This window comes from Ovis aries, chromosome 7 (assembly GCF_016772045.2).
Source record: "Ovis aries strain OAR_USU_Benz2616 breed Rambouillet chromosome 7, ARS-UI_Ramb_v3.0, whole genome shotgun sequence".
Lineage (NCBI taxonomy): Eukaryota > Metazoa > Chordata > Mammalia > Artiodactyla > Bovidae > Ovis > Ovis aries.
Window position 1 is genome coordinate 39,074,725 of NC_056060.1, and position 25,751 is coordinate 39,100,475.

The following is a 25,751-nucleotide window of genomic DNA, read 5'->3' on the forward strand; positions in this document are numbered from 1 at the left end:
AAGTACAAAGTAATATTACATATAAGAAGCTTACAGTTGTGACAACTTATTGAAAATATTGTTTCTATTATTTTGATCTTAATTTTCAAACTATCTGAAGACTTTACTCTCAGAAACACTAACTTCCAGCATGAAGAAATGAAAATTCTCCTCTCCACATTGTTTATTCTGCAGGGAGCAAATACTTGCCATTTAAGCATTTAAAGTATATCCATGTTTTTACTAAATTCATTCCTTGAAGATGTCCAGTCTATCCATCTAAATCAAGTTTTGAACAAAATATTTAGAGGCATAACCCCTATGTTCATTGTAGCACTGTTTACAATGGCAAAGACATGGAAATAATTTTAATGTCCATCTACAGATGAATGGATAATGAAAATGTGAAGCATTTGCAGCAGCGTGGATGGACCTAGAGATTATCATACTAAGTGAAGTAAGTCAGAAAGAGAAAGACAAATATGATATCACTTATATATAAAATCTAAAATATAACACAGATGAACATGTCTACGAAATGAAAACAGACTCAAAAATATAGAGAACAGACTTGTGGTTGCCAAGGTGGGGGGTGTGGAATCCGGAAGGATTGAGTTTGGAATTAGCAGGTGCGAAATGTTATACATAGTGTGTACAAACAAGGTCCTACTATGTAGCACAGAGAACTAAATCCAATATCCTGTGATAGAGACTTCTCTGGTGGTTAAGACTCCAAGCTCCCAATGCAGGTTTTATGGGTTTGATCCCTGGTTGGAGAACTAAACTCCCACGTGCTACACAGCATGGCCAAAACAAACAAACAAAAACTCTTGTGATAAATCTTAATGGAGGGTTTCCCTAGTGGCTCAATGGTAAAGAATCTGCCTGCCAATGCAGGAGACACAGGTTTAATCCCTGATCTGGGAGGATCCCACACACCACAGAGCAATTAAGCCTGTGTGCCAAAACTATTGAACCTATGCTCTTGAACCTGGGAACTGCAACTACTCAGCCCACTTTGGGCAACTACTGAAGCCTGTGTGCCCTAGAGCCTGTGCTCCGCAACAAGAGGAGCCACCACGAGAAGCAACTGCAATGAGAAGCCTGCATACCGCAACTAGAGAAAAGCCTGCGAGCGAAGATGACCCAGCACAGCCAAAAATAAATAAATTAATATTTTTAAAAAGCCAACACTCTTTGTAATTCTGTGTCACACTATCTTTTTTTTAAAAAATCGTAATGGAAAAAAACACAAAAGGGAATATATATAATAATATGTATGCATGTTTAACTGAATTGCTTTGCTGTATAGCAAAAATTAGACACAATGCTGTAAATCAATACATCAATAATTTTTTTAAAAAAAAAATTAGGAGCATGAATTTTCCCAAAATAGTAAGACAGTAAAATTGTCTAGCATTAATCTGGCTCTCAAAAAATAATTCCAAGCATGTTAATCATATATAGCTGAAAAAAATAAAACTTATTTTAAATATATTTTTTCTTTCTCAGATATCACTGCTGCCATGGCTCATTTGAGCCTGTTAAGAAATATCATTGGGGGGAAGCTTCATTCCTGGTACTGACAATCTAGTTAATTTTGATCAACACTTCCACGAGAGCACAATCAGGAAGTTCAAATATAAGTTTCTGTATATCTGTACCTTAATCTACATTTATTTCTTTGTCTTTCTGTCTTCTGTTGATATAGACAAGAGAATTAACAGTGCAGTGAGAATTGCAAGTCCAATATCTGACAGTGGTTGAAAACCCAGTGTACCAACCAACCACAGAATTTGTAGCCACTTTTCCCCAGCAAGAGTTAAACATTCATAAAGAAGTGGCTGAGAATGAGAAGCAAGATTTTCAACATACTCAATGACCTGGAGGAGCAGAATTTATGATTGTAGGCCTACCACATCATAGAGTCTAGTAAAATACCAAGTTTGAACTGGAACCCCAAAGAAATGTAAGTTAGGAGTAAGGATTGAACTGAAATAAACCAGCCCTCACTGGGTCTAAATGATAATATTGAATCAATACTTTGGCCACCTGATCCAAAGAACTGACTCATTGGAAAAGATCCTGATGCTGGGAAAGATTGAAGGCAAAAGGAGAATGGGGTGGTAGAGGATGAGATGGTTATACAGCACCATTGGCTCAATGGACATGAATCTGAGCAAACTCCAGGAGATAGTGGACAGGGAAGCCTGGCGTGCTGCCGTCCATTGGGTAGCAAAGAGTCAGACACCACTTAGCAACTGAGCAGCAACAACAACAACAAACTCCAGCTCACACTGAATTAAAGGGATCTAGAATTGCTGATGCATAGACTGCACACCAGAACCAATTGTAAACTGACCTTAAAAAAAATGCAGTATTTATGCTTAATACATTCAAGGAAATAAAAGGATAATTAATACAGAAATAGTAACTATTATAATAAACCAAGCATAATTTCTGCAACCGAAAAATTCAGAAACTGAAATCAAGAAGTCAAAGATGAGTTTCATAATATATTTGATACAGATGAAGAGAGATTTCTAAACAGGATGAAAAATCAGAAGAAATTTTTCAAAATAAATGTGACTGTTTTAAAGAGTGGAAAAACACAGAAGAGAACATATGAGATAGCAGATTAAGGAGGAGGGGCGCAGAAACGCCTATGCAAACATAATTGAGTCCCAAAAAGGAAAAAAGGAACATATTTAAAGATGTACTAGCTTAGAATTTAAATAGCTGATGATGACATAAACCTCAGATTAAGAAGCAAATGAAGAAAATGTACCCACATATAACAAGGTAAATGTGCTAAAAATAACAACAATAAAAGAAAAATGCTAAAAACATCTCAAGGGAAAAAAGATGAATCACTGTCACAGAGGTCACAATAGGACAAAAGCCAGAGTCCTTAAACAGAAAAGCAAAATCAAAGCCGTAAGACAGTGGAATACTATTTTCAGAGTATTCAAAGAAGTTAAATATCCTATACCCAAAAAATTGTCTTGAAAAAGTTAATGAAGAAGTTAAAAATATGGGAAAATACTTTCTCCTACGATAATAAATGGAAAATAAAATTGTGCTAAAATGCCATTTCTCACCTATCAGAGTGGTAGACACTGAATTTTGAAAATAGTGTCTCAGCAAGACTTGAGGAACAGGCGTTCTCATATAACACAAAAATCACTTAAAAATAAAGAGAGAAATTAGGTAATTTGGCAAATTATATACATTTTTTCCCTTTTCTCCAGCAGTTCTTCTTTAGCGCTATTTCAGACACATACTGACAGAATACATGAAAAGCCATATGCACAAGAAAATCTACTGTAGTCCTATTTGTAATAGCAAAAGAACAGAATGCAACTCAGATATCCATTAGGGACTGATTACGTAAACTCTGGTCAGCTGTGTGGATTTCCTAGGTTAGTGTTGAAGATGTGACCTGATTTATTTTTCCTGTTTATAGTAGAATTTGAGAGGAGAGAAATGAACTGATGAAAAAATTGTTAAAGAAAAGAGAACCAGAACTGATGATCTAGGAAACTACCAGTCCACCCGGATGGAAAAGAATGCTGAAGTTCAGAAATTCACTATCACAAAAATACTCTGGAGAAAATGCTGATGGTGTGACCCTAAAATCCTTCCTAAGAACCTCAGAAGATCTCTTTGAGAGATTAAAGTATGACTCAAAAATCCCTTCAGTTAAACAAAGTATCTTCTAGGAAACTTGAGGGCAAAGTCTTATATCAGTAGAAACAAAAATCAAGAAGGGGTTGTTTAGATAAGATTTTTGTGGGAAATCCTCATACAATGTATACGTATATCAAATCATCACATTGTACACTTTCAGTGTATCACAATTTCATTTGTCAGTTATCTTTCACTATAAAAAAAAGTCTCTTGATGAGACTAATAGAGTCTAAAGAGTGAATTCCTGTGGCATACACAGTGACAGAAAGTTCTTGGAATTTTTATATAGCAGAAATTCTGCCACTCCAATCATGAGAAAAACATCAGAAACTTCTAATATAGGAGCATCCCACCAAATACTTGACTAATACTCCTCGAAACTGCCAAGGTCCCCAGAAACAAGAAAAGTCTGTGAAACTTTTACAGCCAGGAGAAAACTTTTACAGCCAAGAGAAGTTTCAGGAAGCATGACAGCTCAAAATAGTGTGGTATCTTGAGTGGGTTCCTGAAATAGAAAAAAGACATTAGTTAAAAACTAAGGAAATCTGAATAAAATGTGGACTTTTAATATTGATGTGTTAATCTCATTTTTAGTTGTAACAAATGTACTATACTGACGTAGGATGTTCATACTAAGAGAGACTAGGTGTGGGCTATGTGGGAACCCTTTGTAAGTGTGTGTGTGTGCTTAGTCACTCAGTTGTGTCTGACTCTTTGTGACCCCCATGGATTGTAGCCTGCCATGCTCCTCTGTCCATGGGGATTCTCCAGGCAAAAATACTGGAGTGGGTTGACATGCCCTCCTCCAGCGGATCTTCCCATCCAGGGACTGGACCCAGGTCTCCCACACTGCAGGCAGATTCTTTAACATCTGAGCCGCTAGGGAAGCCTCCTTTGTAAGTAGCTCCTTAATTTTTCTGTAACTGTGAAACTCTTCTAAAAAATTAGGTCTTTTAAAAGATATAAACAGATAGATATATGTTTAAAAGATATAAACATAAGATAAAGATAGAACATAAGATAAAGAAAGAACTTTATCTTATTAATTTGGTATAATTGTGTATATTGCAAAATTACCTCCATTAGTTTTTTTTTTTACTTGGAGAAATGTTTATTCAGATTCTTTGTCTGCTTTTTCATTGGATCTTCTGTTAAGTTTTAATATTTTTTGTTTTTTTCTGAATAATAAATATATATTATTCACAAATATTTTCTCTTATTCTGTGGTTTATCTTTTCACTTTCTTGATAGTGTCCTTTAATGCACAAAGTTTTAAATTTTGATGAAGTATAATTTATCATTATTTTCCTCTTGTTGCTTATGTTTTTGGTCTTATATTTAAAAACTGTTGCCTAATCCATGGTTATGAAGATTCATACCTATGTTTCCATCTAAGAGTTTTCATAGTTTTACCTCTTACTTTTAAATCTTTGTTCCATCTTGAGTTAATTTTTTGTGTATAGTGTTAGGTAGGAATCCAAATTCATACTTTTGAATGTGGACAGCCAGTTTCCCCTTCACCATTTGCTGAATATTCTTCCTCATTGAATGATCTTGGCATCCTTCTTGAAAATCAACTAACCAGAGAGCTATTGGTTTATTTCTAGACGCTTGATTATATCCCATTGACCTATATATCTATCCTTGTGCCAGAATCACAATGTTTCTATGTTATAATTTTGTAGTAATTTTGAAATCAGAAGTGTGAGGCTTTGTGTTTCTTTTTCAGAGTGTTTTGACTGCCAAGTGTCCCTTGTGTCCTAATATTCGTTTTAGGATCAACTTTTCTCTTTCTGAAAAAAAGAACCAGATTTTAATTTTGGTAGTCATTACACTGAATTTGTAGATAAATTTGGGGAATGCTGTCAACTTACAATATTGTCTTTCAATCCAGGAACATGGGATGTCTTTCCATTTACTTAAGTCTCTAATTTTTTTCAACTATGTTTTATAGTTTTTGGTGTGCAAGTTTTGTACTTCCTTTTAAAATTCTTTTCACAAGTTTTTATTGTTTTGATTCTATTGTAAATAAAGATGTTTTTAAGCTTCATTTTAAGATTGTTAATTAAAATTGTATAAAAATACAATTAAATTTTGTGTATTGATCTTGTGTCTTGAAAATTGCTGAACTCATTTATTAGGCTTAGGTGTGTGTGTGTGTGTGTGTGTGTGTGTGTGTGTGTGTGTGTGATTTCTTTAGAGTTTTCTATATATAAAATCATGGATCATATCAAGCACAAATACAGATAATTTTCTTTCCTTTTCTAGTTGGGAGTCTTTCATTTCCTTACTTGCCTAATTTCCCTGGCTAGAACATCGACTATAAGGTTGCAAAGTACAAGTGGTAAACGCAGATGTCCTTGTCTTGCCACCACGCTTAGGAAGAAAGCTTTAGTTTCTTCATTGTTAAAAGTGATGTTAGAAACATTTTCATGGATGTCTTTTACACAACTGAAGAAGTTCCATGTTATTTCCAGTGTATTGAATGTTTTTAAAAGTTGAATTTTGTAAAATGCTGTTCTGTAAATATTGAGATGAGAATGTGGGGTTTTTTCCTCCATTCTATTAATATGGTGTATTTAACTGATTAATTTCCATGTGTTGAACTATCTTAGGATTCCTGGGATAAACCCTACTTGGTCATGGTGTGCTTGCTTAGTCACTTCAGTCATGTCCGACTCTTTGCGACCCCATGGATTGTAGCCTGCCAGGCTCCTCTGTCTGTGGGATTTCCCAGGCAAGAATACTGGAGTGGGTTGCCATCTCCTCCTCCAAGGGAACTTCCCAGTCCAGGGATGAAAGCCACATCTCCTGTGTCTTCTGCACTGGCAGATAAATTCTTTACCACTGATCCTGTGTTTAGTTTTATTGATGATTTTTGGAATGTCATAATAAGAATTATTTATTTGTGATCCTTTTTCTTTTGTTATCTGTCTAGCTTTGATATCAGGATAGTACTGGTCTTATAGGATGAGTTAGAAAGTATTCTCTTCTTTTTTTGGGGAGGGGGCGGTTTGAAGGTAGAATATGATGAGAATTGTTGTTAATTATTTATTCTTGTTTTCTTATTTCTGCTTATTTTGAGTTTGGTTTGCTCTTTTTTAAATTTTAGTTTTTCAAGTTTGAAGTTTAGGTTATTAACTCAAAATCTTTTTCAATGAAGGTATTTACTACTATGAATTTCCCTTTGAGTACTTTCATTGTATCTCATAAGTTTTGGCTTACTATGTTTTCTTTCAAGCATATAAAAGTATTCTCTAGTGTAACTTTTGATTTATTCTTTGACTCATTGGTGTTTAGGAGTTTGTTCTTTAACTTCTACATATTTGTGAATTTAAAAAATTTTCCTTCTGTCATAAATTTTTTATCGAAGTATAGTTGACTTACAATATTAATTTCACACATACAACATCGCAACTTGACATTTTATAGGTTTCCATCTATATAGAGTTATTATAAAATATTAATTATATTCCCTGTGTTGTATCTTACATCTTTGTAATTTATTTATTTTATACCTGCTGGGATGTACCTCTTAATTCCCTTCACCTATTTTGCCCTACCTCCCAACCCACTTCTCTCTGGTAAGCTTGTTATAAGTAGTGATTGTAATCCCCAGTAAAACTACTAAGAAAATAGCTAAAAACTAAATAGTAGGGGTAGTACAAGGGAATTAAAATAATACACTAGAAGATGTCAGTTTTATCAAAAGAAAGCAGTAAAAGAGGAATTGTATAAAGCAAAAAGCACAAGGCTTATAGAAAACAAGCGGCAAAATGGTAGGAGTGTTTCTTTATCAGTAATAATAGTAAATATTTATGAATTAAATGCATCAAATTAAATGCTGAGATGGATTAAAAAATCATCCAACTATTACTATCTAGAACTGACTCATTTTATATACAAAGACATACATTGGTTGAAAGTTAAAAGATTGAAAAAGATATTCTATTTGTGTTTGGTACCCCCAAAAAACTTAAAATTTCATAAAATACTGTGTTGGGGCTTCACCAGTGGCTTAGTGGTAAAGAATCTACCTGCAGTGCAGGAGCCGCGGCAGACTCAGGTTGGATCCCTGAGTTGGAAAGATTCCCTGGAGAAGGAAACAGCAACCCACTCCAGTATTTTTGTCTGGAGAATCCCATGGAAAGAGGAGCCTTGCGGGCTGCACAGTTCATAGGGTCACAAAGAGTTGGACACAACTGATGTGACTTAGCAAAAATATTTGTGTTGGTGGGGAGAGAGGTCAAATGACATTCACAGAATTTACTTTCTGTACTTGATTACTAATGCAATGGGAGATTTTTGTTATTTCTTACAAAGGATATAACTGTTCTTACCCTCTAAAATCTATCTTGAGAGATCTGCTCACTCACTACTCATTTAGTTAACCTTGTCAGTGGTGTTATTTATTTATTACTTCTGAGCTCCAAATCCATCTTGTCTTGCCTTGCTTAATGACCCTGGACCTTCTGGACACTTCTTTCAGGTAACTTAATGCTAGACTTCACCAATAGAGGGCACTGGAAGGCCATTGCAAGACTAGAGCACGAGGAAGGGACTTCCTTTAAGGGTGTTCTGGGTTCACATGACAGCGAGTGGATAGGTATGCAAAAGGCTTGGTACCCTTCACCACAGTACCAAGTCTCATGGACTAGAAGTTCATGTCTCTGAAAAGTTTCTCCATTCCATAGCAGCAGCCCTCGTGACTCTCTTTAAGTCAGTATTCTCCGAGTAATTTCTCTTCCGCCTAAAGTGCTGCTATGGCTTACCAGTCAAAGCAGAAGCTAACAATAGGTAGGGGAAAGCCAGAGTCTTACTCCAAGTTTAACTCACAGCAGTTCTTGAATATGTAATTGATATTGATAAACTGGGGAACTGGCAGAAACCCTGTGTCAACTTTGTGACCCATAGATAAAGACCACAGTCAAAGTCCCTAGATTTCTCCCCTCCTATTCAGATATTAAGCCAGAAGCCATTTACATCCTTGAATGAATTGCAAAGATTTGTACTGTTATGAAACACTGTAGAGATACAGCAAAGCTATACTTATCACATCTTCATTTAACACTGGCCTGTGTAAAACCTGGATAGATCTTAGAGAATAACTTTGGTGACTGCAGCCAAGAATGCAAGCATAGTATCTTTACTGGAGTAAATCAAAACAGCCCTTGAGACTTGGTTTGCAAATATTGATCTGGCCCATTCATTTTTCTCCACACAAAAAATTGCAGGGATTACTAAAAAGTTCACCTTTTCTAGCAGACAGTAGTACATCCTCATGTTTATACTTTAGAACTATTTCTACTCTCCTGCTCTCTGCCATAACATAGTCTGCAAATATCTTAAGTATCCTCACACACAGTCTCCGTAAATTGATGATATTATTCTGGTTAGATAGGATGAGGTAGAGATATTAATAGGTAATAATTTAAATGACAGCTGAGTGACTGTCTCCTGAGTGTCTCCTACTGTTGTAGCACTGTGTCAGGTGGGCTGCAGTTACATGAAGGTATACTGTTGTGGAGGTCCAAGGTTGGCTTACTCACATGGGTGGTGCTGGGTGCACCCCTGGGGTTCTCAACTGCAACACTGGTTTCTGGCATCCAGCCTCCCTGCAGATCTTAGGTTTCTCCTGGAATGGAAAGTGGGTTCCTAGAAATATTACTCTAAAAGCAAACTGTCCAAAGGGAAAGAAATGAAAGATCCCACAAAGCCGTTAAGAACTATGCCTAAAATGGTGTTACTTCTGCCATACTTTGCCTATCAGTTCAGTTCAGTTCAGTTCAGTTCAGTCTCTCAGTCGTGTCTGACTCTTTGCGACCCCATGAATCGCAGCACACCAGGCATCCCTGTCCATCACCATCTCCCGGAGTTCACTCAGACTCGCATCCATCGAGTCTGTGATGCCATCCAGCCATCTCATCCCCGGCCGTCCCCTTCTCCTCCTGCCCCCAATCCCTCCCAGTATCAGAGTCTTTTCCAATGAGTCAACTCTTCGCATGAGGTGGCCAAAGTACTGGAGCTTCAGCTTTAGCATCATTCCTTCCAAAGAAATCCCAGGGCTGATCTCCTTCAGAATGGACTGGTTGGATCTCCTTGCAGTGCAAGGGACTCTCAAGAGTCTGCTCCAACACCACAGTTCAAAAGCATCAAGTCTTCGGCGCTCAGCCTTCTTCACAGTCCAACTCTCACATTCATACATGACTACTGGAAAAACCATAGCCTTGACTAGACGGACCTTAGTCGGCAAAGTAATGTCTCTGCTTTTGAATATACTATCTAGGTTGGTCATAACTTTTCTTCCAAGGAGTAAGCGTCGTTTAATTTCATGGCTGCAGTCACCAACAGTCTGACACTGTTTCCACTGTTTCCCCATCTATTTCCCATGAAGTGATGGGACTGGATGCCATGATCTTCGTTTTCTGAATGTTGAGCTTTAAGCCAACTTTTTGCTCTCCTCTTTCACTTTCATCAAGAGGCTTTTAGTTCCTCTTCACTTTCTGCCATAAGGGTGGTGTCATCTGCGTATCTGAGGTTATTGATATTTCTCCCAGCAATCTTGATTCCAGGTTATGTTTCTTCCAGCCCAGGGTTTCTCATGATGAACTCTGCATATAAGTTAAATAAGCAGGGTGACAATATACAGCCTTGACATACTCCTTTTCCTATTTGGAACCAGTCTGTTGTTCCATGTCCAGTTCTAACTGTTGCTTCCTGACCTGCATATAGGTTTCTCAAGAGGCAGGTTAGGTGGTCTGGTATTCCCATCTCTTTCAGAATTTTCCACAGTTTATTGTGATCCACACAGTCAAAGGCTTTGGCATAGTCAATAAAGCAGAAATAGATGTTTTTCTGGAACTCTCTTGTTTTTTCGATGATCCAGCGGATGTTGGCAATTTGATCTCTGGTTCCTCTGCCTTTTCTAAAACCAGCTTGAGCATCAGGGAGTTCACGGTTCACGTATTCCTGAAGCCTGGCTTGGAGAATTTTGAGCATTACTTTACTAGCATGTGGGATGAGTGCAATTGTGAGGTAGTTTGAGCATTCTTTGGCATTGCCTTTCTTTGGGATTGGAATGAAAACTGACCTTTTCCAGTCCTGTGGCCACTGCTGAGTTTTCCAAATTTGCTGGCATATTGAGTGCAGCACTATCACAGCATCATCTTTCAGGATTTGAAACAGCTCAACTGGAATTCCATCACCTCCACTACCTTTGTTCATAGTGATGCTTTCTAAGGCCCACTTGACTTCACATTCCAAGATGTCTGGCTCTAGATTATTGATCACATCATCATGATTATCTGGGTCGTGAAGATCTTTTTTGTACAGTTCTTCTGAGTATTCTTGCCACCTCTCCTTAATATCGTCTGCTTCTGTTAGGTCCAGACCATTTCTGTCCTATTGAGCCCATCTTTGCATGACATGTTCCCTTGGTATCCCTAATTTTCTTAAAGAGATCTCTAGTCTTTCCCATTCTGTTGTTTTCCTCTATTTCTTTGCACTGATTGCTAAAGAAGGCTTTCTTATCTCTTCTTGCTATTCTTTGGAACTCCGCATTCAGATGCTTATATCTTTCCTTTTCTCCTTTGCTTTTTGCTTCTCTTCTATTCCCAAATGCTCTCATTTTTCTGGATTTCTGCTGCCATGTTAGATACTAATTTATCAGTTGGTTTCCTTATGGACAGTCATCATAAGCTGTTTTTGGCAACTTTAGCAAACAAAACAGTACCGTTATTGATAGGATATCAAATTGTTCACAGAAATGCCAGGAAAGGAGCAGGCTATACTCTTAATATTGAAAAGAAAGGAAAGCTATGCCCACAGACTAATTTCTTTCCCAAAGAATTAATGCTCTGTCTGTTAGGGAAATGGCAACCCACTCCAGTACTCTTGCCTGGAGAATCCCATGGATGGAGGAGCCTAGTAGGCTACAGTCCACAGGGTCGCAAAGAGTTGGACACGACTGGGTGACTTCACCTCACCTCACTGCTGGTAGAAACACCATTCCATGGTTCATGTTGCCAATGAATACACTGGGCACTGAACACAGTTGCCCTTAGAACCTTAGACCTGCCGCCTCTCCTTTCAAGAATTCTCCACTAGGTCCACTTCTTTGGGCTATTACTTCAAAACTCACACACCCAGGAGCTTTGTAAGCTTGGCCAAATCTAGATATATTCCTGAATCCAGGTTGTCAGAAGAAATGGGTAATTCAGAATCTGACACTTTCAGCTTTCATAATTGGAGTAGGAATTTACTTGCAATCAAGACTCATAAAATGGAGAAATCTCCAAACATAGGAAGAGGGCTCAAATATCAAATGCTATGCACGTAATATATTTATTTTGGAAAAAAGTTGTACAGAAATATTGAACAAATGCTATTCACATCTCTAAGGTAAGGGCTTATTAGTCAAATGACAAAGTATAGATAAACTTTTAACCACACATTTTATTAACATGTAATTTAATTACTGTGTAATAGGGTTCTAGTCTACCTGTTCTGATTACCAAAGAGGTTTATTAGATAAATAATTAATTGAGTAATATAACCCCAAATAATTTAGGGTGATATGTTGTAACATATTTTGTTTTTAGAAATACCAGTGTGAATCAGTGTATTTTTTTGTGGACAGTGTAAAATGCTGGTTTGTACTCCTCTTACTTTTGACATATATAACTATTTATCTGCTGTTACCAAAATTAAAGCCATTTAGTTTGGGAAATAATTAGAAGAAATATAATGGCACCAGAGAAAATAACATCTGAATAGTGATAACAGATTGTTACTTATTACAATGAATTTCCTGTGAGACCTGCTTTCTAATTTATAGTCCAGTCTTCTCAATTAAAGGATTTCTTAGGGATTAAGGGGGAAAAAAGCCTCAGAGAAAGCTACTTCTTGGAGTCTGAAGAAAATATTGACTTCTGGAGGAAGATTAAAAAGAGTTAGCTGCAATATGCCCACTGTGTACGGCTTTAGAGGAGTTGCTGGAGGAGTGGAAGTCATCGCCACTGTCCAAGAGACAACAGGATCTCATACCAATTAAACCTGTCCACAAACAGCAGCAAGGTCTTCCCAGGTAATGCCAGTGGTAAAGAATTCTCCTGCCAATGCAAGAGACTCAAGAGACTTGGGTTCGATCCCTGAGTTGGGAAGATCCCCTGGGGGAGGAAATGGCAGCACACTCCAGTATTCTTGCTTGGAAGTATCCTAAAGACAGAGGAGCCTGGCAGGCTACAGGCCATCAGGTCACAAAGAGTCAAACACCACTGAGCCACTGAACACACACATAAGCATACACACACACAAGTAACAACAAACAGCCTGTGATCACTAGAGAAACAGGATTACCAGGGATTAAAATATTGAAATATCAATTAATTACTAGGGACTCAGGAGAAAACTAGGAATCAGATATTCTTTGAACAGTCATAGAGGATTTAAATTCTTCATGTAATTTCATTCCCCAATTTATTTATTATTTCTCTGTTACAAATCATTTATTGAAAACTTTCTGTTTTACAGGCGGTGAAGAAAACATTGGTGAAGCAAATGTTAATTTCTCACATATAGTCAAGCAGAGAAGAAAACAAAACCAATTAAAGGTAAATAAACAAACTCAGAAATAAAGCCACCCAAATAGAAGTAACCAAGGATTATATGAAAGGATTATGTGGATGTAATATTTTGCCTTTTTATTTTGATGCTGGTTACTTAGATGTGAACATTTTGTGAAAAGTCACAAACCTAAGCTTTTGTGATTGGTATATTTTCAATAAAAACTTGAAAATAAATAATGAGTAATAATGATAGAAATAATATTTTAACTTTTGAAAGGATGAGTACTCAGCTTTTTAGAAGTTTCTACTCATACAAGTGATCAATTTCTTAAATATCTAAATAAACAAGAATTTTTTTTTTAGTTTATGCAATTTGCCGAAGGATAGCTGCTTCTCCTTTAAATTCTTTTGTTGATAACTAGTTTACAAAACAATGAGTTCTTTTCATCTAAGAACAGTGTAAAATAAATAAAATTATTGAGATTTAAAAAGTCTTCACAGCAATTTAACAATGGCTCTGCTGATACAATAGATTGGAGAACATATTAACACTATTTGGAGGACAATGTGTAGCTAACAAAAGAAACAGCTTGAGTGTACTCTGGTTATATATTAATATACAAAATTGCATTAAACTGATTAACCATGTGTATAAATCACAGTGTTTGATTGTAAGCTCAAAAAAACTGATTCTTAGTGACCCAGAAAATCAGTTTATTGAAAGATTATTGGGTTGTTTTTAGTAAAATTGAAAAAAAATTGGGGAGTTAAATTCAGAAATTAGGTCAAATCAATGGAGACTAATAGAAGAGATCATGCTTAAAAGGCTCTGTCACATAAATTATTTGGTTAAGACATTGCTGCTTTAAACCCATCATTGATGCCCCTGGAGTTGTCATCGTAATGCCCACTGCTGGAGAAATTATCTTTAACATTTCTGTGACTTTGGTTTATGATTTCAAGATTCAAACTCCCAAGTGGAAACATCTGATTAATCCTAATTCCTGCTTCTCAAGAAGATTCATCCAAAATAGGAAGAGTGCCCAGATGTTGTTTAACTTAAAACAAAATCAACAAACTCACATTGTAGAAAAATAAAAAATAAAGGCAACTTCTCAGATTTATGTTCAACACCTGTGGCCTACATACTCCAGGATACTAGCTAAATAAAAAATTACCACCTGGCAGCTATAAAATGATCATCTTAATGAATTATGTGAAACAGAGTCATGATGACAAATCAGACTTTCTTTAAAAACACTGTGATCACCATCAATAGAGTGGGATTTGGGCTTAGTTGTCTTACTTGGTTTTATTCATACACCATGTATGTTTATTTTAAATAAAGTATAAGGAATTTAGAAGCTGTGGAAACTAGAGGATCATATATTCTAAGTCCCTCTATAATAAAAGTTACTAAAGTAAGAAATTAAGATAATGTGAAATATTCTATTTTCATATATGGTTTACTGTGATTTTAGAATCAATAAACAATTGTGATTTTTAGTCCATAAAGCTTTTTAGAGTCAAATATTTTTCAGATGTAAATTAAAACCTCAAGTTGTTAAACACTGAAAAAATGTCTACCATGGAGTACAGAGGAATTTTAGAGCAGTGAAACTACTCTGTGTAATACTGTAATGATGGGTATATATCATCATGAACTTGTCCAGATCCACAGAAGGTACCTGGAGAATGAACCCTAATGTAAACATGGGCTTTGGGTGATAGTGATTTGTCAGTGTAGGTTCATCTAATGTAACAAATGTAACATTCTGGTGAGGATATTGATAATGGTGGAAGTTACGCATTTTTGTGGGCAGGGAGTATATGGGACATCTCTGTACCTGCTGTTGACTATTTCTGTGAACTTAAAACTGATCTAAAAAATAGTCTATTAAAAATTATGACCATGATTTGAAGTTGGATACATCACAAACTATATCATACTTTCCAGTTAGAACCCCAGACTTGGGAAAGAAGAAGCTGTCTTGCATGATCCATCCCCAGAGTAACACAGTGTAACACAATCTAGCTGCACATCTGAGCCCGTCGGATTTTGCCAAATAATAGGAAACAATAAATGTGCTTAAAAAAAAAGCAACCAAGTTTTGGGTTTGTTTCTCACATTGTGCTGTGTGTGCTGTGCTCAGTTCCTTCAATTGTGTCTGACTCTCTGCCACTCTATGGACAGTAGCCTGACAGGCTCCTCTGTCTATGGGGTTCTCCAGGCAAGAATACTGGAGTGGGTTGCCATGCCCTCCTCCAGGAGATCTTCCTGACCCAGGGATCAAAGCCATGTCTGATATCTCCTGCATTGGTAGGCGGGTTCTTTACCAGTGAGCTACCTGGGAAGCCCAATAAGATTGAGGTAAAATATACATATGGGAAAGTGCGTGCACGTGTGATCAGTCGCTTCAGGCATATCCAACTCTTTTGACTCTATGGACCCAGGGATGCAACCTGCATCTTCTGCATTGCAGGATGATTCTTTATCACTGACCCAGCAGGGCTTTCCATCAAAACAATTACTGACACGGAAAATAAAAATTGGACTTAATGAAGTTATGGATCTGGATACATCTATTGTCAGGCAGAATTTGGCAAATAAATTTGGCTTTCTTTGTCTGTCTACAATAAGATATTGTAAGGAAAGGTTGAAACAGAGAAGGAATACTGCAGTATTCAAGGAGACTACACAAGAATTTTGGAGCTACATTACCTGTTCCTCCAAGCAGCAAAAGATTTTCAAAGTGAAAATGTCATCGGGGCAAAGACCAAATACACCGTACTGCTAGTAAAGCATGGACTCAAGGTCAATTATAAGTGAGAGTTAAGAACTCAGAAATATTTAAGGCAGTTCCTAGAATTAGAGCCTTATATTTATTTTTTTATTGTTATTTTATTTTATTTATTTAATTTTTTAATTTTTATTTTTACTTTATTTTACTTTACAATACTGTATTGGTTTTGCCATACATCGACATGAATCCGCCACAGGTATTCACGTGTTCCCCATCTTGAACCCCACTCTTTCCTCCCTCCTCGTACCATCCCTCTGGGTTGTCTCAGTGCACCAGCCGCAAGCATCCAGTATCATGCATCGAACCTGGACTGGCAATTCATTTCATATATGATATTATACATGTTTCAATGCCATTCTCTCAAATCATCCCACCCTCTCCCTCTCCCACAGAGTCCAAAAGACTGTTCTATACATCTGTGTCTCTTTGCTGTCTCACATACAGGGTTATCGTTACCATCTTTCTAAATTCCATATATATGTGTTAGTATACTGTATTGGTGTTTTTCTTTCTGGCTCACTTCACTCTGTATAATAGGCTTCAGTTTCATCCATCTCATTAGAACGGATTCAAATGTATTCTTTTTAATGGCTGAGTAATACTCCATTGTGTATATGTACCATGGCTTTCTTATCCATTCATCTGCTGATGGACATCTAGGTTGTTTCCATGTCCTGGCTATTATAAACAGTGTTGCGATGAACATTGGGGTACATGTGTCTCTTTCAGTTCTGGTTTCCTCGGTGTGTATGCCCAGCAATGGGATTGCTGGGTCATAAGGCAGTTCTATTTCCAGTTTTTTAAGGAATTGCCACACTGTTCTCCATAGTAGCTGTACTAGTTTGCATTCCCACCAACAGTGTAAAAGGGTTCCCTTTTCTCCATATCCTCTCCAGCATTTATTGCTTGTAGACTTTTGGATCACAGCCATTCTGACTGGTGTGAAGTGGTACCTCATTGTGGTTTTGATTTGCATTTCTCTGATGATGAGTGATGTTGAGCATCTTATCATGTGTTTGTTAGCCATCTGTACCCCTTCTTGAATGGGATTCATCCTATTCACCGTATGGCAACTTATGTTCTTTTACATGGCAAAAGTGTCTTTGTAGGTGTGATTAACTTAAGAATCTTAGATGAAAAGAATATCCTGGATTAGACTGGTGGCGCAGTATAATCACAAGAATCTTTCTGAATGGGAAGCCACAGGGTTGAAGTCAGAAGGAAGAAAATGTGAAAACAGAAGCAGGGATTTTGGTGAGAGAAAGAGAAATGGTTGAACATATCACACTGATGGCTTGAAGAAGAAGGAAAAGGTCAGCAGACAAGAAAAGCTCGCTCTCTCTCAAAGCAGGAAAAGGCAAGGGAACAGATTTCTACAGACTCCAGTAGAAGTGCAGACCTACCAACACCTTTATTTTAGCCCATAGAAACTGATTTTGGACTTCTGTTCTTCAGAATGGTAGGAGAATATATTTGTGTTGTTTTAAACTACTAAGTTTGTGGTGATTTGTTACTGCAGAAATTAGAAATTAAAATGCTGTTTTACTACTGTGCATTGGGTACGTAGCGGAAAGATAACGTCTTTCTTCACAGGTCTCTGATCCTGAGGAATTGCACTCAAGTGTTTCTAGAAGGACGTAGATAATGAGAAACTGGATTCCATGTCTGAGCCAGGTGCCAAAATGGGGTGAGGCTTTGGAGGTCTGAAGATGTGCATACAAAGAATGTGTTTCGAATGTGGGAGGGTTGTGAATTGTGTGGCCAGAGGATGAACTAGAGTAGATGTCCTCTAAGATAATTTGCCATCAATTCCTTTCCTTTCAGGCATGTACATGATGCCCTTCATATCAGGAGGTGAAATTTATTACCCTTTTCCTTCTATTTGGTTTGGTTTTGTACCTTTCTTCGACCAATAGAATTCTGTGAAAATAAATCTGTATGTTTTGTATCTAGCCTTTAAGAGAAGTGACAGCCTCTGCTTCCTTTCTCTTAGAAGTTAGCCACCATGTAAAAAATCTTGTGTGAAGACCATCATTGTGTGAAGAAATTAGGCACAGTTAGAGGCTACAGGATATTAATAAAAGAGAGTATCTCTGTCAGTTCCCAGCTCTTCCACCCATATTAAATGAGAAAGTCATCTTGGATGAAGACTACAAGGACCAAAATACAACTAACAACAACAACAACAAAAAAAATCCAGATACATCCAGCCTTAGTTGCAGAATCATGAGAAATAATATATACTTTGTTATTATTTTAAGCTATTAAGTTTTAGGTTGGTTTGTTGTGCAGCAATACATTCCTGAAAAAGTTTATATGTTAGTAATGAAAATGTTCCTAATTTCAGTATTTGGTTTTCTTCACCTTTAACATTAATAAATCTAAAATTATCATTTTACATTGTCCAAACAAGGAAAGTTTTAATAAAATGTGACTTGGTTAAAGTGAAACCTCCTATTTTAACAAAAATCCCATAGTATACCTGCCTCAGTAGAGATTGATTAGACTATAATTGCCTTGTTTTTATTGTTTAGTTAAATTTTTCTTTCCTTCAAATATTTTATTTTCATTTTCCTTGCCTGAGACTGTATGTTATAATTTCACCCCTTAAGACCATAAAGTATCAGTGTATAATGAGTAGCACATTAAGAAATAAATTAAACTCTTGAAGATAGAATCAGTCATGCAAGAAGATTTTGCTGTCTCTAGACCTAATAATCTTGGCTGTTAATATTCAGATAAGGTTCACTTGGTCCAAATCTCTAGATAGAAAAATATATCAAAGAATGGATAGACAGATAAATATATAAGCAGGCAACTAATTAGATGGCTAAACAGACTTATAACGCTGTATTAACTGGAGACTTTGTTGTGTAAAAGGCAAAAGAACCATAGTGATCAGACTTAAAAGTCTGAAATAATAACTTATTACCAAATACCCAAATACCATGGATTCTGAATGCCACAAAGTGAATTCAGCCATCAGTCTTTAAGTCTTTTTTTAATTTAGCTATTATGGTCAAGAAAATAATTTTTGTTCAGTCTGTATCCATATATGTTGTATATTACTGTGTAACAAATTCCTCAAAACTTAGCAACTTACTGTATTTATTATACAGTTTTTGAACTTCCAGTACTAGAGCAACTTAGCCGAATGATTGTGATTCGGGGTCTCTCAATACTCAAGCAGTCAGCTAGATTTCAAGGCTTGACTAGGGCTAAAGAATGAGATTTTAAGTTCACTCAAGTGGTTATTTGCAGGCCTCAACTTCCTCAACTATCATCTAGTATTGCCAAAATTACCATAAAGGAGATTACATTTGAATACATAACAGGAAAAATATAAACATAGCATAATGGAAAATTCCTCCTAGTAAGGAGTTGTCAAACTTTAATAGATATAAGACTGTGTAGCCTACAAGTTTAAAACATCTATGGAGATTGGTTAACACACCATATTTTATATTATAGTACATTACCTATCTTCAGATTGTTACAGTATACACTATGCAGGGTTTGTGAAGGTATGAGGGAAAAATAGTCTATGATTTTTGAAAGTAACTCATTATGCATATTCTCATGGGTGTCTAGTCTGTATTAACTGCTTACATTAAAAAATAACTATTTATTTAGCTTTATGGGTAAAGGTATACTTCAAATCTGTGATGCATTTCTGAGTTTTTGTATACATATCCAGCTCTGCTTGAGAATCTTGTGATATATACCTCTTGGGGAAATGGTGTATCTTTTTGCCTTCTGAATGTTTTCTGTTGTTCTTTTATTGCCCTTGAAAGGAATGTCAATGATGGTACAGATGACTGGAGGCCATAGTGTTAGTGGCGAAACTGAGAATGGAGTAACCCCAGAGTATGAGTAATGCGGCACCACTGTGGTCTAGCTCTGCCTCTCTGCTGGGGGAGAATGGAGCTCATACTCCACAGCGAAGACCGAGGGCCAATTGTTGCCCTCTGGCCTTTTAGATTTCACTGCCAGCAGTTGTAAGTATTGAATCAACCACAACATTTCATTGTGGTATAAAAATAAATTCATGATAAAGGCTTTAGGAATACTATCCTCCCCAAATAAACCATATTGTCAATTGAATTGCCTAATATCTTTGAAATGTAATAATCAAATATATAACAAAAACTGAAGATTATAGGAGACACATAAAACAATTATCCAACAAAAACCACTATCTTGCTTAATATTTTTGGCAAGTTATGCTTTTCTTAAAAATAGCTAGAAAGTTATTATTCCTTAAGCGGAATTAAAAATTTATATTTTACCATACAAAGCCAGAAATTAAGTGCAATAAGAAAATAGATCATTACACCAATCCCAGTTATGTTTCTTATGGTGTTTGGATAAACAATAAAATACAGACTGTCTGTAAAGAACTGGGATGTGGCTGGCTTATTGCTTTAATAGATAATTCCCTGGTCTCCAAGAAAAACTGTCTCATGATATATTACCCCTGGCAAAGACATTTATATATTTAAGGCCAGCTTTTTTCTGTATATGCATTGTGTTAGAACTATGAGGTAAACTTCAGGTGGTATTCTTTAGGGAGTGCTCAGACATCATGCAAAGATTTCTATTAATGAAATTGATCTTGAAAAATAAAATCTATATGCATAAAATAGAAGTAAATAAATTCCTCTTCAGAATCAGAGTATTCTACTAAGGTTATAGGACATCAAAGAAGCACAGTCATAACATTAGCATGACCTGATGTCTTTCTTTTTAGCTTAAGGTAAACAGATTCCAATTTTATAGTTGATATGAGCACAGCTAGAAAAATGAGTAAATATCCTTTGCTAACAGAAGATTTTTATCAATTAAAAGATGTTAAGAGTATTATCTTCTCAGGAGGCTTCCCTGGTACTCCAATGGTACTCCAATTCAGGAGGTGCAGGTTTGATTTCTGATGCAGGATCTGGGACCTCACAAGCCTCATGACCATATAAACAACAGAAGCAAACCAGAATATAAAGAACAGAAGCAATATTTCAACAAATTCAATAAAAACTTAAAAAATGATCCACATCAAGAAATATATATAAACTATATATAACAACATAATATATATATTTAAGAACATTATCTTCTAAAAGATGTTTAAAATTTCACCTTATTTCAGTTTGTGAATGTCCAGTTCTACTCTTTTGTTATTCTTATTGGCCATTTACTATGTCACTTTTTCTTAGTGTTTACTTAAATTTTCTTTCTTTGAGTATCTGGTCTTTTCTAATCATGTCTGAGGACTCATAAATTTTTATGAGACAATGAAATTTATAAATACATAATTCTGATACCATTTGATCAGGCACCAGCTCATACAGGATTCTCATAATGAGAACTTAAGATCTGCAATGCAAAAAGGACTTCTTTGAATAAGGATGGCTTTGAGAGACACGTATTTTTCTTTCATGTGAAATATCTTCACATGTGAAGATATTAAGCAAAGAGTGATGAAAATAAACCAAGCCTAGTTTCAGACCAAGTCTACGGGTATAACATTTTCAAACCTGAGCTCTAATGTTGACTGGCTATGAAACTCTGGTCATTTTTACCCTTAAGTGGTATACACCTTGTCTCCCGAGGAGAAATTACAAGTGTTTGAGAGTCTTATGACTTTCTCCTCATGCTTTTGTTGTTGTTCAGTTGCTAAGTTGTGTCTGTTTTCCAACCCCATGGACTATAGTCCGCCAGGCTCCTCTGTCTATGGGATTTCCATGCCTATCTAGATACTAAAAATTAATAAACCTTCAGGAAATCTATCATTATTTTTGTCATAGTGAATGATGAAATGCACATAATATTAAGCAAACTATACAACAATAATATCATCTTTATCAAACTTAATAAAACATTAGATTGCTTTCATCTGGGACCAAAATCAGTTTCCAAAATTTATCTAAATATAACTAAGTTAGAGGCATGAAAACAAAGAGGGCAAGGTTAAAACTGTCAACAAATAGGCAGTAAACAAATGCAAAAAGAAGCGATTACTAAATGAAACACATATTAATATGAGAATTCTGTAGGTTGCCTTGATGGAGAATAAGGGAGATGTTATCACTCAAATATTACTTCGAGGAGGTGATATCTAAGCTGAAGTGAACAATAAGATTGACCCAATCACAGCAGAACCAGGTGGAAAAATACTGTCAGGAAGAGTCTGGAGTACTGGAGGATCTGAACAAAAGTCTGAGCAACTGAGAAACAATAAACACCCAAAGGATGCTTAAAAAGTGAGATGCAAGTACACAATGCAGAGGATTAAGGGCCATGGTTGGACTTGCCAGATGGCGCTAGTTAGTGGAAAAGAATCTGCCTGCCAGTGCAGGAGACACAAGAGACATGACTTTGATCCTTGGGTTGGGAAGATCCCTGGGAGTAGGAAACGGCACCCCTATCCAGTATTCTTGCCTGGAAAATTCCATGGGCAGAGCAGCCTGGCGGGCTACGGTCCATGGGGTCACAGAGAGTTAGATGCATCTGAGCACACAGCACAAAGGCCATAGTAAAGTGCTTGTGCTCCACACTCTAAACATTTTAATTTCCCAGAAATTGCCATGTTTGCAAATGTCATGCTTCTTCCCATGTGCTGTTCTTTCCTAGCCACCCTCTACGCCTAATGACATTTCTCCTCAAAGCATTCCGTTTTCTTTTAAAATTAATTCTATGCTCCTACTTTATATTCTAATAAATCACCCCCCTCTTTGGCCTCAGTGTGGCACTTATCATACTATTTTGTAAATCACATATTTGTCTAAATCCATAGGCTATGATTTCTTTCGGCGGGGAATTTTATGTTAACTTTTCTCTCTTCAGCATCTAGCACAATGAATAGCACACAGCAAATGCCTGGCAAATATTTGTAGAACAAATGTATTCATTTCTTAGTGTCAGCTCTGCCTCAATGCATTTCATTCAATGTTAAGCTTGTTCAGCTCTCGAAATGTCAATCATCCCCAGAGCCAGGCAGCAGCGTTAGACATGGTGATTGCTCTCCTAAGTGCCTTCATTTCCAGCTGGGATCCTGGACCTGGTACCGAAGCCAAGCTACAAGTGACCTAATTAGTCCTTTGGTTATTTCCAAAAAATTTTGAGAATAATCAAGAAATGGGATGGCCAAAACTGGCACATGCAGCTTTTGATGAAAGCTGAAATGTTTAGGGTGCCAGATGCAAGTCTTTTAGACAGCATCAATAGTTTCCAAAACAAAGCAGTTTGCATTTTAATTGTTTTCTGGAACTTTTATCAACAAAATATGTTCATTGACTAATCAGATCTCTGCAGCAGATTAGAAATTAACAGTGTGTTGGCCACAGAAATAAGATACAGAATCTTTCTCTCTGGCTCTGCTTTGAAAGAATTTCTGACAGAATTCAGCCAGATGCTTTGTATCTTTTTCCAGAGCGCAATTTCAGGGCTAACTAACAGTGAGCTGCTCTTAGATCCCAAGCTTCTAATCAATGTCAGGGAATGGATGCTAAGAAGGCAACCTTCCCGGAGGAATCAGTACTTAATGGAACTTTGACAGGCTTTCAGTGCTCTTTTCTAAAGGCTCATCTCTTGCTTCACAGTCACAGTTTGTTGGTGAGTTTGATGGCTGATGTCACAGATAAGTGTAACTAATACCTCGTGAAAGTGTTAGACACTCAGTTTTATTCAACTCTGTGCAACCCCATGGACTTTAGCCAGCTAGGCTCCTCTGTCCAAGGAATTTTCCAGACAATAATAGTGGAATGAGTAGCCATTCCCTTCTCTGGGGGATCTTCTTGATCCACACTTCCAGCATTGCAGGCAGATCCTTTACCGTCTGAGCCACCAAGGGAGCCCCAACTAATACATTGTTGGTATCTTATTTATCCGGGGAAAAGCCAGAAACAAGATATTCTTTAAATAACACCACTTTAATGGAGTGGCTAATAGTTTAAAGTTCAGCATCATGTATTTCAGATAATGAGTGACTGTTACTAAGAAGCAATATACAAATCTTTTGGACACTCTTGCAGGTGGCGAATACACAATATGAGGGGAGAATTTTTTGGAAGGGGATTTACATATCATTTGGAAGAATTGAAATGGTTATTGAAATTCAATGGAGAAGGCAATGGCAGCCCACTCCAGTACTCTTGCCTGGAAAATCCCATGGATGGAGGAGCCTGGTAGGCTATAGTCCATGGGGTCACTAAGAGACGGACATGACTGAGCAACTTCACTTTCACTTTTCACTTTCATGCATTGTAGAAGGAAATGGGAACCCACTTCAGTATTCTTGCCTGGAGAATCCCAAGGACAGGGGAGGCTGGTGGGCTGCTGTCTATGGGGTCGCACAGAGTCAGACACAACTGACGTGACTTAGCAGCAGCAGCATTGAAATTAAAAATATTCATTTACTTGTAAGGAAAACAGAAGTCTATACTCAAATACACAATTGAATAAAATATATTACATACCTACTTTTACAGATCCTATTGTTGTTACTGACCACTGGTGTAGGTCCCCAACAAGTGTTCCTTGTTTTTTTTTGTTTTTGCCCAGATGTCTCTGTTGCCAAGATAGGGCTCACTTCAGAAGCACTGCTGTTGTTTAGTCACTAAGTTGTGTCTGACTCTTTGCTACCCCATAGACTGTAGCCTGCCAGTTTCCTCTGTCCTTGGGATTTCTCAAGCAAGAATACTGGAATGGGTTGCTATTTTCTTCTCCAGGGGATCTTCTCACCGCAGGAATTGAACTCATGTCTCCTGCAATGGCAGGTGGATTCTTAACTACTGAGGTACCAGGGAAGCCTCTCAGAAGCTTAGGAAAGCTTAATTTTTGATTAAAGAATGGAGAGCTGAAAGCTCTTGCTCTAGCGCACAGGTTCCCTGTGACAGGCAGCGAACGTAGTTGTTTTAATAGGTTCTTCAAGAAAATTAGAGATACCAAGGGAAGATTTCATGCAAAGATGGGCTCGATAAAGGATAGAAATGGTATGGATCTAACAAAAGCAGAAGATATTAAGAACATGTGGAAAGAATACACAGAAGAACTGTATGAAAAAGATCTTCAGGACCCAGATTATCACGATGGTATGATCACTCACCTAGAGCCAGACATCCTGGAATATGAAGTCAAGTGGGCCTTAGAAAGCATCACTACGAACAAAGCTAGTGAAGGTGATAGAATTCCAGTGTAGCTATTTCAAATCCTGGAAGCTGATGCTGTGAAAGTGCTGCACTCAATATGCCAGCAAATTTGGAAAACTCAGCAGTGGCCACAGGACTGCAAAAGGTCAGTTTTCATTCCAATCCCAAAGAAAGGCAATGCCAAAGAATGCTCAAAACTACCACACAATTGAACTCATCTCACATGCTAGTAAAGTAATGCTCAAAATTCTCCAAGTCAGGCTGCAGCAATATGTGAACTATAAACTTCCAGATGTTCAAGCTGGTTTTAGAAATGGCAGAGGAACCAGAGATCAAATTGCCAACATCCGATGGATCATTGAAAAAACAAGAGAGTTCCAGGAAAACATCTATTTCTGCTTTATTGACTATGCCAATGCCTTTGACTGTGTGGATCAAAATAAACTGTGGAAAATTCTGAAAGAGATGGGAATACCAGACCACCTAACCTGCCTCTTGGAAAAGCTATATGCAGGTCAGGAAACAACAGTTAGAACTGGACATGGAACAACAGACTGGTTCCAAATAGG